This window comes from Cucurbita pepo, chromosome 10, assembly GCF_057944985.1.
Source record: "Cucurbita pepo subsp. pepo isolate OVF chromosome 10, ASM5794498v1, whole genome shotgun sequence".
Taxonomy (NCBI): Eukaryota; Viridiplantae; Streptophyta; class Magnoliopsida; order Cucurbitales; family Cucurbitaceae; genus Cucurbita; species Cucurbita pepo.
The window spans coordinates 11,429,239-11,443,808 of record NC_141807.1 but is presented as its reverse complement, the minus strand read 5'-3'; the positions used below and the strand labels follow the sequence as shown (position 1 = coordinate 11,443,808).

Below are 14,570 nucleotides of genomic sequence, written 5' to 3'. Positions count from 1 at the left end.
GTCCCTTCTGCTTCTCTGACTATGGCGATAGGAATTGGAGCGGTGAGTGTACGACAGAGACCTTGATACACTTTTCCCCATAAGTTTCAATTGAGTTTGAACGGCTGCTACAGGCTGAGATATAGCATGCAATACGAACATTCGATTCAAAGACATCTTTGTCTCCATGATTAAGCCTCTCTCAGGATGAAACACCTTGCATGTTCCATTTTGAAACAAAAAGGTAACCCCTTTGCTTGCAATTTACCAATACTCAACAAATTGTTCCTCAGATCTGGCACATAGAACACTCCTGTGATTATCATTATGATTCCATTCACTTCCAGCAGTACATTACCCTTTCCAGTTACAACCATGCTTGAATTATTGCCCAGCTTCATTGAATCTCTGAAACTTCCATCAAAATCTGAAAAATATTCCTCTTCCCACACTTATGATTGCTACATCCCGAGTCAAGGAACCACATATCTTCTCTATTGGCCTTATTCATATTCACGTAAGCCCCAGCGACATCTCTTCTTGACTCTCTGCATAGTTTGTCTCTTTCTCCTTGCTTTGACATTCCCATTGAAAATGTCCTAGCTTGTGACAGTTATAGCACTCCACTGTGGCCTTGTTGAAGGTTTGTCTACCTCGTCTGGTATTGCGTTGACATTCCCATTGAAAATTTCCTAGCTTGTGACAGTTATAGCACTCCACTGTGGCCTTGTTGAAGGTTTGTCTGCCTCGTCTGGTATTGCTTTGACATTCCCATTGAAAATGTCCTAGCTTGTGACAGTTATAGCACTCCACTATGGCCTTGTTGAAGGTTTGTCTGCTTCGTCCCCTTCCTATGCCTCTAAAGCTTCCACGACCTTGACTCCTTCCTCCAGCAGACGGCACAAGTGGACTCTCCATCGACATACTTTTATTATGACACACGTAGAAGACTGCTGCTTCTAGTTTTAACTAGTTTAGGGCATGACTTTGATACCAAAATGTTAGGAACAAAAAAAGAAAACTGGAAAGATCAGAAGAATCGGGAGAAATCTCTCATCCAATTCAAGAATGACTAAATCAAGTCTAATTCAAATAACTAGATAAAATCTAATCCAAATAACTCGATCAAATCTAATCCTTACAGTTATCATATCTATTTGGTATAATATTTATGTCTCGTATCTATATCTCATTTTTATTTTTGTGACTCTGAGATATTTTGCTTTTATAAATAGATATCTTCACGAAAATAAGTTTAATTTATGTTGAGATGGAGAATAAAAATTGACACTTAAGTACGTTGATAGTTGGGACTTTGATTCCTCTTGGTGTGAAGCTTGCATCTTGCAATTACTTGTGTAGAGAATGTGTTTCACTTAAAATTCACTCAAGAGAAAATAATCAAATAACGAACCATATTTGAGAGAGGATAACTTTTTTTTTTTAATCTTCGAGAAATAAAAGAATAAAAATTAAAACATGGCAGGAATGACCTCTTCTCGAAACTTTGTTTTGTTCTCCTAAATGTATATAAAAAAAATAAAAAATAAAAATCTTATATATTTTTATATATAATTTAAGTACCTATTTAATAAAACTCCATCCAAACTTCTACTCATAAATTTAATTATTATTTGTATACAATTGTTAATATGTAAGAAAATACACGTACAAAATGTCTATACTATTGGTAATACACTAGTCTCGGTTATTTGACTAAAACAATGCAACCATTGCCCAAACTAAAGAAATTGATTCGAGGCTATCTCCTAATAGAGTGAGGCTCAATAAGACTTTGTTGTAAGATTCGACCATATCAATTTGAATAGTGTTCTCCAACTATAAATATTGAACTCCAAAGTATTCACGAGCAAAGTAAGTTTGTTGAAACTATCTGTAAAAGTGTTCAAAAGTGAGTCGTGGAGAAGATTTGCCTTAAAATCTAGTTCCAATTAAGGATTTCAATGATGAAGAAGTGCAAGCTATTGGAAGGTTTGCCGTGGAAAATTTCAGAGGTGATAGATATAATTTAATTTACAAGCGTGTGGTGAATGGTCTTTTCAGTCCCATATAGGCCTTGACCCCAAATTTTATAGTATTGTGATAGAAGCTATAAATGACAATAATGTTCATTGGTCAGATATTGCAATTGTGAAGAAGTTCCGTCATATGCATGGGACGCTACCACCATCCTATAAGCTCTTATCTTTTGAGGAATTCATCAAATTCCCTCTTCACAAGTAGCAGTATAACTACTAGATTGCTTTCTTTACTTACAATAAGTCCTTTCTCTATATGTCCTTGTGGGACATTACTCTCTTTTATCTATAAAAATGGCATAGCCATAATGATATAATAATCCTTATATAAGTATCTTTACTTTTATACAAGTATCTTTCCTTTCTCTATATGTGCTTGTGGGACATTACTCTCTTTTATCTATAAAAATGGCATAGCCATAATGATATAATAATCCTTATATAAGTATCTTTTCTTTTTCTCTCGTACCCACGGATACATAACATGTTAAATTAACTCATACTTAAAAAAATAATTTCTATCTTTTGGAGATGCGGGGTATCAATCCCCGTACCTCTCGCATGCTAAGCGAGCACTCTACCATCTGAGCTACATCCCCACAATTTTTGCATCACAAAACCCTGAATTTCCCGTCATCAATAATAGTGAAAATGAAGAAATATTGCTACCCAACATGTCATGAATAAGGAAAAATTGAAAAGAAATAATATATTTAATAATAGATAGTTCTATTTTTGGTGCAAAGCGAGCACTCTACCATCTAAGCTACATCCCCATGATTTTTACATCATAAACCCTAAATGTCCCATCATCAATAATAGTGAAAATAAAAAAAATATCAAAATATTAATAACAAATAGTTTGGATTGGTGATGCGGGGATCCATAATTGTGAAAATGAAAAAATATAATAACAAATTAAATACTTTCTTTTGGAGATGCGGGTTATCAATCCCCGTACAACTCGCATACAAAGCGAGCACTCTACCATCTAAGCTACATCTCCACAATTTTTACGTCACAAAACCCTAAACGTCTCGTCATGAATAATAGTGAAAATGAAAAATATCGCTACTCATTATGTCATAAATAAGGAAATATTGAATAGAAATAAAATAGTAATAACGAATAGTTTCTTTTGGAGATGCGAGGTATCGATCCCCGTATCTCTCGCATGCTACAATCCCACGATTTTACATTTTACATAAAAAAACTCTAAACTTCCCGTCATCAATGATATTAAAAATGAAAAATTATCCCCGCTCATTATGTCATTAATATGGAAAAATTTAAAAGAACTAATATATTTAGTAATCGTTTCCTTTGTTGATGCATGGTATCGATCCCAGTAATTCTCACATGGGATGCAAACGCTCTACCATCTAAGCTATATCCTCAAGATTCTTACGTCACAAAATCCTAAACATCTCGTCATCAATAATAGTGAAAATAAAAAAATAACGCTATTCATTATGTCATAAATAAGGAAAAATTGAATAGAAATAAAATAGTAATAACGAATAGTTTCTTTTGGAGATATGGGGTATCGATCCGATCCCCGTACCTCTTGCATGCTAAGCAAGCAATCTACCATCTAAGCTACATTCCCACAATACTTATGTCAAAAAACCCTAAATGTCCCGTCATCAATTCTAGTGAAAATGAAAAAATATCTCCGCTAATTATGTCATAAATAAGGAAAGGTTGAATAGAAGTAAAATATTAATAACGTATTTCCCATCATAAGCTACATCCCCACAGTTGTTGCATCATAAAACCCTCAAATTCCCATCATCAATAATAGTGAAAATGAAGAAAATCTAGAGATGCAGGGTATCAATCCCCATACCTCTCGCATGCAAAGCGAGTGCTCTACCATCTAAGCTATATCCCCACAATTCTTATGTCACAAAGTCCTAAACATCTCGTCATCAATAATAGTGAAAATGAAAAATTATCCGAGCTCATTATGTCCTAAATAAGAAAAAATTGAAAAGAAATAATATATTTAGTAATCGATTCAACTGGAGATGCAAGGTATTGATCCCCGTACTTTCCACATGGGAAATGAACGCTCTACCATTTGGACTACATCCCTACGATTCTTACATCAGAAAACCCTAAACGTCCCTTCATCAATAATTGTGAAAATGAAAAAGTATCTCTGCATATTATGTCATAAATAAGGAAATATTGAATAGAAATAAAATATTAATAATAAATAGTTTCTTTTGGAGATGCGAGGTATCAATCCTCGTACCTCTCGTATGCTAAGTCATACCTCTTTTATGCTAAGCGCAGCTACATCCCCACAATTCTTGCATCACAAAACCCTAAATTTTTCATCATCAATAATAGTGAAAATGAAGAAATATTGCTACTCAATCTGTCATGAATAAGGAAAATTTGAAAAGAAATAATTTTCAATAATATATTTAATAATAGATAGTTTTATTTTGGAGATGCGTGGTATCTATCCCCGTACCTCTCGCATGCAAAGCAAGCGGTCTACCATTTAAGCTACATCCCCACGATTCTCACGTCCCAAAATCCTAAACGTGTCGTCATCAATAATAGTGACATGAAAAACTATCCCTGCTCATTATGTCGTAAATAAGAAAAAATTGAAAAGAAATAATATATTAGTGATCGATTCATTTGGAGATGCAAGGTATCGATCTCCGTACTTTCCACATCGGAAGCGAGCGCTCTACCATCTGAGCTACATCCCCACGATTCTTACATTAAAAAATCCTAAACCTCTCGTCTAATTGTGAAAATGAAAAATATCTCCGATCATTATTTCATAAATAAGGAAAGATGTAATATAAATAAAATATTAATAACATAGTTTACATATGTGTTATTTTAATGTATTTATTTACTTGGTAAATGTCTTTCATACTACAATCTCTTGAAGGGGCATTTTGAGAATCGAACTTTCATAGCACTAGACCAAATGCCCTTGTTATACCACTTGAAACGTATGCATGAAGCCTAATGCCCTTGTTATACCACTTGAAACGTATGCATGAAGCCTAATGCCCTTGTTATACCACTTGAAACGTATGTATGAAACCTTAGGCCTAGGTATTATACCACTTGAAACGTATGTATGAAGCCTTAGGCCAAGGTATTAAGGTCGTATTGCAGGAAACACGTGAAGTCCTTGGATGTAGAATTTGTCTTCGAGAATACCTTGGATGTAGAATTTGTCTTGGAGAATAAAGCCTTGGGATGAGATGTTAAGACTATGAGTATTAAGAGCATGATGGTAAGTGTAAAATGTCGAATATGAAGTTAGGTTGATTTCGAATATGATGTCCTTAGATAAGAAAAGATTTAAACATAGGGGCATTTCAAGAATTGAACTCAAAACCTCTTGCACCCCAAGTGAGAATCATACCACTAAACCAAATGCCTTTTCTTGAACACCAAATATTTTTAGCTTCTACTTAAATATATTATTCTCTTTGAATCGTTATAATATACAAGGGTTATCAAATAAACCAACAACCCAACAAAAGAAACAAACTAATCAATTTTGGTTGGATTGATTCGATTCAGTTCATTAGTTTGTTTGATTTAATTTTTCTATTTTGCCTCGTATGACAAGAAAATAAAGTTGTATTGAATGCACCTTAGTTTCATTTATGACAAACTCATATGAAACATGATTGCATTAATAGTACTCACAATTGGAGTCTATAAGCATTTCATGAACTTCAGTGCAATTCATGCTTCATTAAAGAGGAGATAAACTTTAGTTAGGTAAGGGAACTAGTTAAGTAACAGTATTATGGTACTAGGAGTTCAAGAATCTAGATTTGAATCTAGTTAAGTAACAGTAAGATTTAAAAGTTTTGAATTCTAGACCAAATTTGTACCTAATTATTTCTTTTTATGACTAATTTTAAATTAAGAGAAAAATATTTTTGTAAAGATAGATTTATCTCTAAAGCTTTCGTGACGAAACCATGTTCAGACTAGCAGTTTAAAGTCAGGAGATGTAGTCACAGGTGTGATTATTTTGGATGGATTCGTAATAGAACTTACCGTTGAGATGAGGGAGCCTTCAAAGGTTGTGCACTCACAGATGGTGTTGTTATGTAGCGTTAGTCTGTCTTTGTGTTTGAGTTTTTTTGTATTTTTTCTTTTTTTTGTAATTGTATCCCAAACACTTTTTTTTTTTGTTTGGATAAACTTGATCAACAGCGTCTTATAATTTAATTTAATTTTATATTTAATGTTGTGTTGTTTTCTCAATCTCATTTTAATTTTACAACATTTTCTTATTTTATATTAATTTACTTTTATTTTTATTTGTTTTCACTCTCAATTTTAGTTTCTATTTGAGTTTTGAACCCTTAAAAGTTGGGTTGTGACAGATTGGTATCTGCCATATTTTAAATTATATAGATTTTTTTTTAGGATAAAGAGTCGTATATCTCTATGACTCAGCTCGATGACACGTCTCTCCACGACCAAGTAAGCAGTATATGATATGTTGTAAAACTTGTATGAATTTATTGTATGTTTTGATTTTCGTGGTAGTTATAAAATGTCCTCGGACGTTAAAGAGTGAACGTTAACTATATAAGACAAAACTGGATCAACGTTATAGTGTCTAGCTATGGTGAGGAGAAAAAGAGTGGTCATGAGATATCTGACTAGCCTAACGAAAACAGAGAGTTGTCGTTGCAAGGGCGAGACCTCTAATCCATGAAATTTTGGTACTAGAAATGAAGAAACTGGAGATGGTCCCCAAACGTCTGTATGGACCATTTCCAATCGCACTTTCTTTGGTTCCCTGGCAGCGTCAACCAAATTAACCCTACGGCGTGACAATCCTTGAGCTTCCACTCCTCCGTGGTCATGGTATCCAGCTTCACCCCAAAATGGGTTCCTGAATATCTTTCTCGTACAGATAATCTTCAATCTACATCTTCTAGAAACTGATATCGAAACCATCAAACTTTTCAATTCCAGTCTTTGAACTTTCCATCTTCACAGATCGTGGTGAATCTCTCCTCGCTCTGATACCAGTTATTAGAATCACACAACAATGCACACACTTGATCTAAATGAACACAAAGAACGTGATAGAGAAAATAGAAGAAGAAATATTGACTAATGGTTTTGTATTAATGACTTCTGGTATGCAAAGAGAGGATATGGAGAATGAGAAATGTACATTTAGGAAGCACTGACTAATGGGTATACATATGATTTCAGTTTATTATATATAGCTTCACTACATGTAACCGCCTACTATATATAATTATTTAGTATATATATCTCTATAAGATTTTTACTATAAATAGTCAGCCTTCATATCCAACCTTCTAGAGCCCAAATAGTCAGTGATTGACATCCTGCTAGAACACAAAGTCATGTACATGCGCCTAGAAAAATGCCTAGTAGTAACGGAGTCTAACCCAACGATCATTTAGACAAACATCCATCAACCAAGATGTCATGCGGCTCAGCATGAGCTAGTTGAATTCTACAAATAGCAAAATGTCATGTTCACAGTCGGGTTTATTTGACCTGCAAAGGCTCTTGTCAGTGATCACTCAAATGCTTGGCAAAGACACCAAGCCAACACCTCTACTGAAGAAGGGAGACAAAAACAAACCACTAAAGCATCACATTTTCACGCAAAAATACCATCCAGACGGATGTAGAGAAGGGTCGACCACGATAATTTCAAAGCAAATAGAGAGTTATGATAAGTTAAGGTCAGATCAACTTTGAGTTCAAAGCAACAAGAACCAAAGACTGGTGCGAAAATTCTATGGACTAGTCGAAGTTATCCACAAGATGAGGAAGACATCATATAGGATTCAATTGCTTCTATCGATACAGACTAACCCTGTTGTCCACGTCAGTAACTTGAAACGTTATTATTCCGACCAAGAAAACATCAAGTAAAAGCAGGTGGTATGACATCGTGCAAAGAAGAAATTGTTTCAAGCGAAGAAAGTAGGATAAACACCAACAGAGAAGACTTGATGAGTTAACAAACCGAGAAGTGATTTTCAATAGCTTCTAGTAGGTTGGAAAAGACTCCTCAATACTGAGATCAGCTAGAAGTGCGTCGGGAGACCTAAAGTCAGCCTCATCCTACAACGTTGTGTTTATGAAGAGCCGGTTGATAGAGATATTGACAAATTGTGTAAGGGCAGATGTCGCGGTCATGATTGGTCGAGGCATGTTGCCTGTGACTGCATGTTAGATGTCTCAGCTATTCTTGTAAACGATTTGTGATTCATGGTGGCATGCTCATTCCAAACACCTTTTACTTGCTTTCATCTTAGATAGGCTTTTACTATTATTGTTGTGCCAATACGGGGTGTATGATTAGCCCTCAAAATCATATCTACACCCATCAGGACTAAAATGTCCCAAAATGTACTATAGAAGAACGTGACCAGTTGTTGTTTCTTCACTTTTAGCTTATAACATTGCTTTATTTGAAATTGTTTTTAACGTATTTCCTCGCTCACGTTTTCTAAAATATTTCTTCAAAATGTGATTCGAGCATATACTACTATTGTTCGTTCAGTCTAAATTTTGCATGGTTGACTTGTTCATTGGATTAGAACAAATGTCACATAATCATTGTCTCACTACTGCAAGAGTGCGATTGTGACACTTGTCTTCCGTTCAGTTGTGGGCTGCATCTTCTAACTAGTTACGTGAGTTTGGCCTGGAGCATACGTGTAGGTTGAAAAAGAAATGGTTGGATGCTGATTGCAAATAAGGGTTGGGCCACGGAAGGTTTTTTATTTTACCACATATGGACTATGGGCTAGTGAGTCTTGAATTTGGGTTCGTTTGAAAAAATTTGGTTCGTTTTTTAGTTCAAATGAACCCAAATTAAACCTACTAGTTCCTTCTTTCTTGCACGACTCACTCCTATTCTCTGTTCTATCTCTTCTTGCTCTCTGAAACTTCTTTAAAGTCTATTGTTCACCGATTATTTGGGAGCATCTTTCTTAAAATGATTGTGACCATAGATGACCTATGTAGAAAATTTGTACCCCCTGTCCTAAAACATTTAGCGGATAACATACCCAAAACAGATGCGCTGACCAGACTGCGCTACACCTCGTCTCACCACCCCCCTCCCCCCCGGAGCAAATGGATCCACCCAATCGATGAACACTCAAACCAAACTCGCCCATCCTTTTTGGCACAGGGACGCGAGAACCAATCTGAGTAATCTATAGTGGGGAGACCCCTTAAAGCAACAAGCGAGAATGGCTAGGTTGATAGCAGGGTTAAAGAAAAGGCGAGTATGAAAAGACGTATCGCATAACCGTCCCTGTAAGCAGCTTCATTCTTTCTTGATCTATGAACCGACTTTATGAAAAAAATCAGTCTCTCGGCTGAAAGTGTGACTGTTGGGTATAGATAAGCAGGACCTCTTGGTTCGAGGAAAACCGGAGATGTTGGTTATGAAACCTAAGCAAGCAAGTACAGGACGTTCAAAATGCACATACAAATTGATTGACATGATCCCTCTCCCTCTCTCTTTGGCTAGTTGGCTAGTTGCACGATAAGCGGAAAAGCATACCAGGTAGGGAAAGAAAGGCTGCTCGATCTCCTGTAAGGCACACCCTCAACGGCGAGCTCACCAGGCAATGCTATAAGTCCGATAGAAGTCCAAGATTTCATCTACTACGGACAAGGAAGCTCTTGGGGGAGCTAACATGAAATGAGAAATACATTCGATTACGGCAACTAATAGATAGCGAACTTTTTGGTAGAAACTGAATGATCCCTTGGCTCGGGCAAGAAAAGGAAAAGGTAGTCGTACTCCTACCTTTTCCGTCGGACGATAGGAAAGTTTGAGCTGAAAGATTGAATCACATCTGGTAAGAAAGGCGCGCTTAGCAGGTTTCTCCAAACGTATAAACAAAAAGAGGAAGCAACCGGTCCTAAAGAGGTCAACGCATACGTGCTTTTTCCTTTCGTTTAGCGAGATAGCTTACCAGCTCTTTCGGCTCATAGCAGCAGTATGAAAAGCGAAATCCTCATCCTGAGTCGAGTCCGCATTGCCATACGAATCAATATCGGCCATACCAAGAGCTACTATTTTTTCTTTAACGAAAGCGGATCTAACAGTTTCGATAAAACCAACCTCTTTTAAAGAAGGAGTCGCTCTGCCTTGATCACCGTGGATATATGCAGCTCCCGCTTTACCTTTGCCTGTCGTGAAAAGGAAAGTTCCCTCACGATAGGCCCTCCCAGCTCCCGAACGTCTTTCTATCAATCGAGAGAGGTATAGAATAGTACAACAAACCAACAAGACAAGAATGAACTCATAAGATGGGCGGTCAGGGAAACGATTTCATTTGTGTTATCCGCCAAGGAAATGATCAAGGAATTCTCTATACACGGCTGAGAGATGACCGTATTGTTGCACATCCTGAATAAAGTACCGTAGGCAAGCGAAGCTTTTGAAAATGAAAGCGTGTAGAACTCAGATCCACTTTCTCTTCGATTCGTAAACTTCGGATCTGATCATCATTTCGTCTCCGGGTGACTGAGAGAGAATTTAGGCCTAGCGTGCATCCGATTTGGTCAACAATAAGGTACAAAGCGGATTGATAAAATGGGCTTGAAGTTCTATTGTCGTTAGGTCGAAGATCTCTACTAGGTTTAGTGCACTTTGGTAGTTGCGAATGTTGCCGTAATCGAATGTCTTTCTCATTCGACATTCTCTCTTACCAAGCACTCATACTCGCCAGGCTTGAGGAGACAGTCCGTGAGCTAATTGGGTTTCGAGATTGCGTATACGCGAAAAGAGCTCGCTTTCGACTTTCTCCTCGGTGTTTTATGCTCGGTTTTGGTTCAGGAAAGGGTCTCATCTCTTTCATTGGAGCACATTGATGCCAAAGGAGTCTTCGGAACCGGTGGAGAGGCTATGATGACTTCAGGCTATTCAAATAGCATGGCTGATACCACAAAGAAAGGGTATCTAAGTCATACTAGTGGAATAGATTTTTCATAATAATTATCTCGATATATGATACCAAAAACCTGCCTGATGACTGATAAGGTAAGGGGTTTCAAAAGACAAAAGAATGACAATTCCACGTGTGATAGAAAAGGAGATATTTTTTTTTTAGTGTGCGTGGTTCGCCTGCCTTCCTGACCACGGATAGGCTTTGGGGATTTGCACTTCGGCCCCTTAGAATACCACATCAAGGTGACAGGATTCGAACCTATGGCTCTCTGAAACTTCTTCATAGGTTATTTGGGCGCATCTTTCTTAAAAGGATTGTGACGATAGATGACCTATGTGACGACAGCGGACAACATGCCTGCCTTCCTGACCACGGATAGACTACGGGGCTTTGCACTTCGGCCCCTGAGAATACAACATCAAGGTGATAGGATTCGAACCTATGGCTTTCTGAAACTTCTTTATCGGTTATGTGGGTGCATCTTCCTTAAAAGGATTGTGACAACAGATGATCTATTTGACGACAGCGGACAACATAATGAAAAGTTCCTAGAAAGGGCGCATCTTCCTTAAAAGGATTGTGACAACAGATGATCTATTTGACGACAGCGGACAACATAATGAAAAGTTCCTAGAAAGAATACAATAGAACAATTTCTGTAATGCTCTTTTTGAAGTCCGGCCCTTCCAAGAATATGTTTCATTCTGTATTCTCATCTTCTTGGTTCAATGTTTAAAAAATCTTCTTGGTTCAATGTTTAAAAAATCTTCTTGGTTCAATGTTTAAAAACCACATTATTAATATTATCTTGCATAATTCATTTTGATATAATTTTGTTGGGGGCATTTTGAGAATCGAACTTGAGACCTCTCACACCCAAAACGATAATCATACCACTTAGACCAAATGCCTTTATAGTAGATTTATAATTCTTAGTTGCTAGTCTATATATTTTTCGTGCCTCAATATATGAAAAATTTATAGAAGTTGAAAGATGCATTGCCACGCATTCCTTTGGGTCAGGCCCCATTGATAACTATTTTGTTTTTTTGTTTTTTTTTTCTTTCAAAATTGTGCTTTTTTTCTTTTGAAGAAGGGGCATTTCAAGAATCGAACTCAAGACCTCTTGCACCCAAAGCAAGAATCATACCACTAGACCAAATGCCTTATTAATAACAATATATTAAGTTGTTTATGGAATGTATCATCATTATTTCATTTATTTTCTTTGTTAATGAAATCCATGAGCAATTATTATTATATCTTTTAGATCTTTTAGATCTAGACCGCTGTTAAATTATTTACATAGGGTTTGCGATAATTACGGTAGAGAGAAGAAAAAAGAATAGAAGTTATTTAAAGAATAGAAGTTAATTACTGTAGAGAAGTTAATTAAAGAATAGAAGTTAATTACTGTAGAGAGAAGAAAAAATAATAGAATTACTATAGAGAGAAGAAAAAATAATAGAATTACTATAGAGAGAAGAAAAAATAATAGAATTACTATAGAGACAAGAAAAAAGAATATAAGTTATTTTTATTTTCTATAAGTTAATTACGGTAGGGATAGAAGAAAAAAGAATAGAATTACTGTAGAGAGAAGAAAAAAGAATAGAAGTTATTTAAAGAATAGAAGTTAATTACTGTAGAGAAGTTAATTAAAGAATAGAAGTTAATTACGGTAGAGAGAAGAAAAAATAATAGAATTACTATAGAGAGAAGAAAAAATAATAGAATTACTATAGAGAGAAGAAAAAAATAATAGAATTACTATAGAGACAAGAAAAAAGAATAGAAGTTATTTTTATTTTCTATAAGTTAATTACGGTAGGGATAGAAGAAAAAAGAATAGAAAAAAGAATAGAAGTTATTTTTATTTTCTATAAGTTAATTACGGTAGGGATAGAAGAAAAAAGAATAGAATTACCGTAGAGAGAAGAAAAAAGAATAGAATTACTATAGAGAGAAGAAAAAATAATAGAATTACTATAGAGAGAAGAAAAAAATAATAGAATTACTATAGAGACAAGAAAAAAGAATAGAAGTTATTTTTATTTTCTATAAGTTAATTACGGTAGGGATAGAAGAAAAAATAATAGAATTACTATAGAGAGAAGAAAAAAATAATAGAATTACTATAGAGACAAGAAAAAAGAATAGAAGTTATTTTTATTTTCTATAAGTTAATTACGGTAGGGATAGAAGAAAAAAGAATAGAAAAAAGAATAGAAGTTATTTTTATTTTCTATAAGTTAATTACGGTAGGGATAGAAGAAAAAAGAATAGAATTACCGTAGAGAGAAGAAAAAAGAATAGAATTACTATAGAGAGAAGAAAAAATAATAGAATTACTATAGAGAGAAGAAAAAAATAATAGAATTACTATAGAGACAAGAAAAAAGAATAGAAGTTATTTTTATTTTCTATAAGTTAATTACGGTAGGGATAGAAGAAAAAAGAATAGAAAAAAGAATAGAAGTTATTTTTATTTTCTATAAGTTAATTACGGTAGGGATAGAAGAAAAAAGAATAGAATTACCGTAGAGAGAAGAAAAATTTTCTATAAGTTAATTACGGTAGGGATAGAAGAAAAAAGAATAGAATTACCGTAGAGAGAAGAAAAAAGAATAGAATTACCGTAGAGAGAAGAAAAAAGAATAGAAAAGAAAAAAGAATAGAAGTTATTTTGGAGTTCTTATTTTTTATTTTAGAAGTTATTTTGGAGTTCTTATTTTTTATTTTTTCGTGTAAGTAAGTTTTAGTTTGATAGTTACATTTGAGACATATATTACACAAGTAAATGATATTAAGAGCATTATCTTTAATTATCATTAAATGATAATACACTAGGTTGGCTCATCTTTTGATGACATGAACATAGGGGCATTTCGGGAATTGAACTTGTGACCTCTCGCACCTTAAGCGAGAATCATACCACTAGACCAAATGCCCTTTCCAAAAAAAAATGCAACATTTTTAGCTCCTACTCAATATATTTTTTTCCCTCAAGTTTGAAATCTAGTTTCTTGAGCGGTTGTTGGACTATAAAACAAAAAGTTGATGGTCTAGTATTTTACTTGTAAGTAAGGCTTGTAATATTCAATGGTTCTAATATGCAAGTGTTATCAAATAAACTACAACCCAACAAATGAATCAAACTAATCAGTTTGGGTTGGGTTGGATTTATTCGGCTCAGTTCATCAGTTTGTTTGATTTAATTCTTCTATTTTGCTTCGTATGACAAGAAAATGAAATTGTATTGAATGTACATAGTTTGATTTATGACAAACTCATATGAAATATAATTGCATTAATAGTACTAAGAGTTGGAGTCTATAAACATTTCATGAACTTAAGTGCAACTCATGCTTCACTAAAGACGAGATAAACTTTAGTTAACTAATTGGAACTTTAAATTACTTCATGTGGAGCTTCAATTACTCTATGTTAGCTCCTATCTTCAGGATTTACTAATTGGACAGAGTTCTTGGATTTAGGAGATTGTTTTATGTAATTTAGGTACTGGTTGTATATTATGGATGAACACTAGAGTTTCTATTCTAGTTTTTGTTTG

At 34.9% G+C, this 14,570-nt stretch overlaps 1 non-coding gene across 1 annotated transcript; it reads right to left on the bottom strand.

The window, feature by feature from the left end:
* Positions 1–2,544: 2,544 nt before the first annotated feature.
* On the bottom strand, positions 2,545–2,617 carry TRNAA-AGC (transfer RNA alanine (anticodon AGC)). Its single transcript has one exon. It is a non-coding gene; the product is annotated as a tRNA-Ala (tRNA).
* Positions 2,618–14,570: the final 11,953 nt, after the last annotated feature.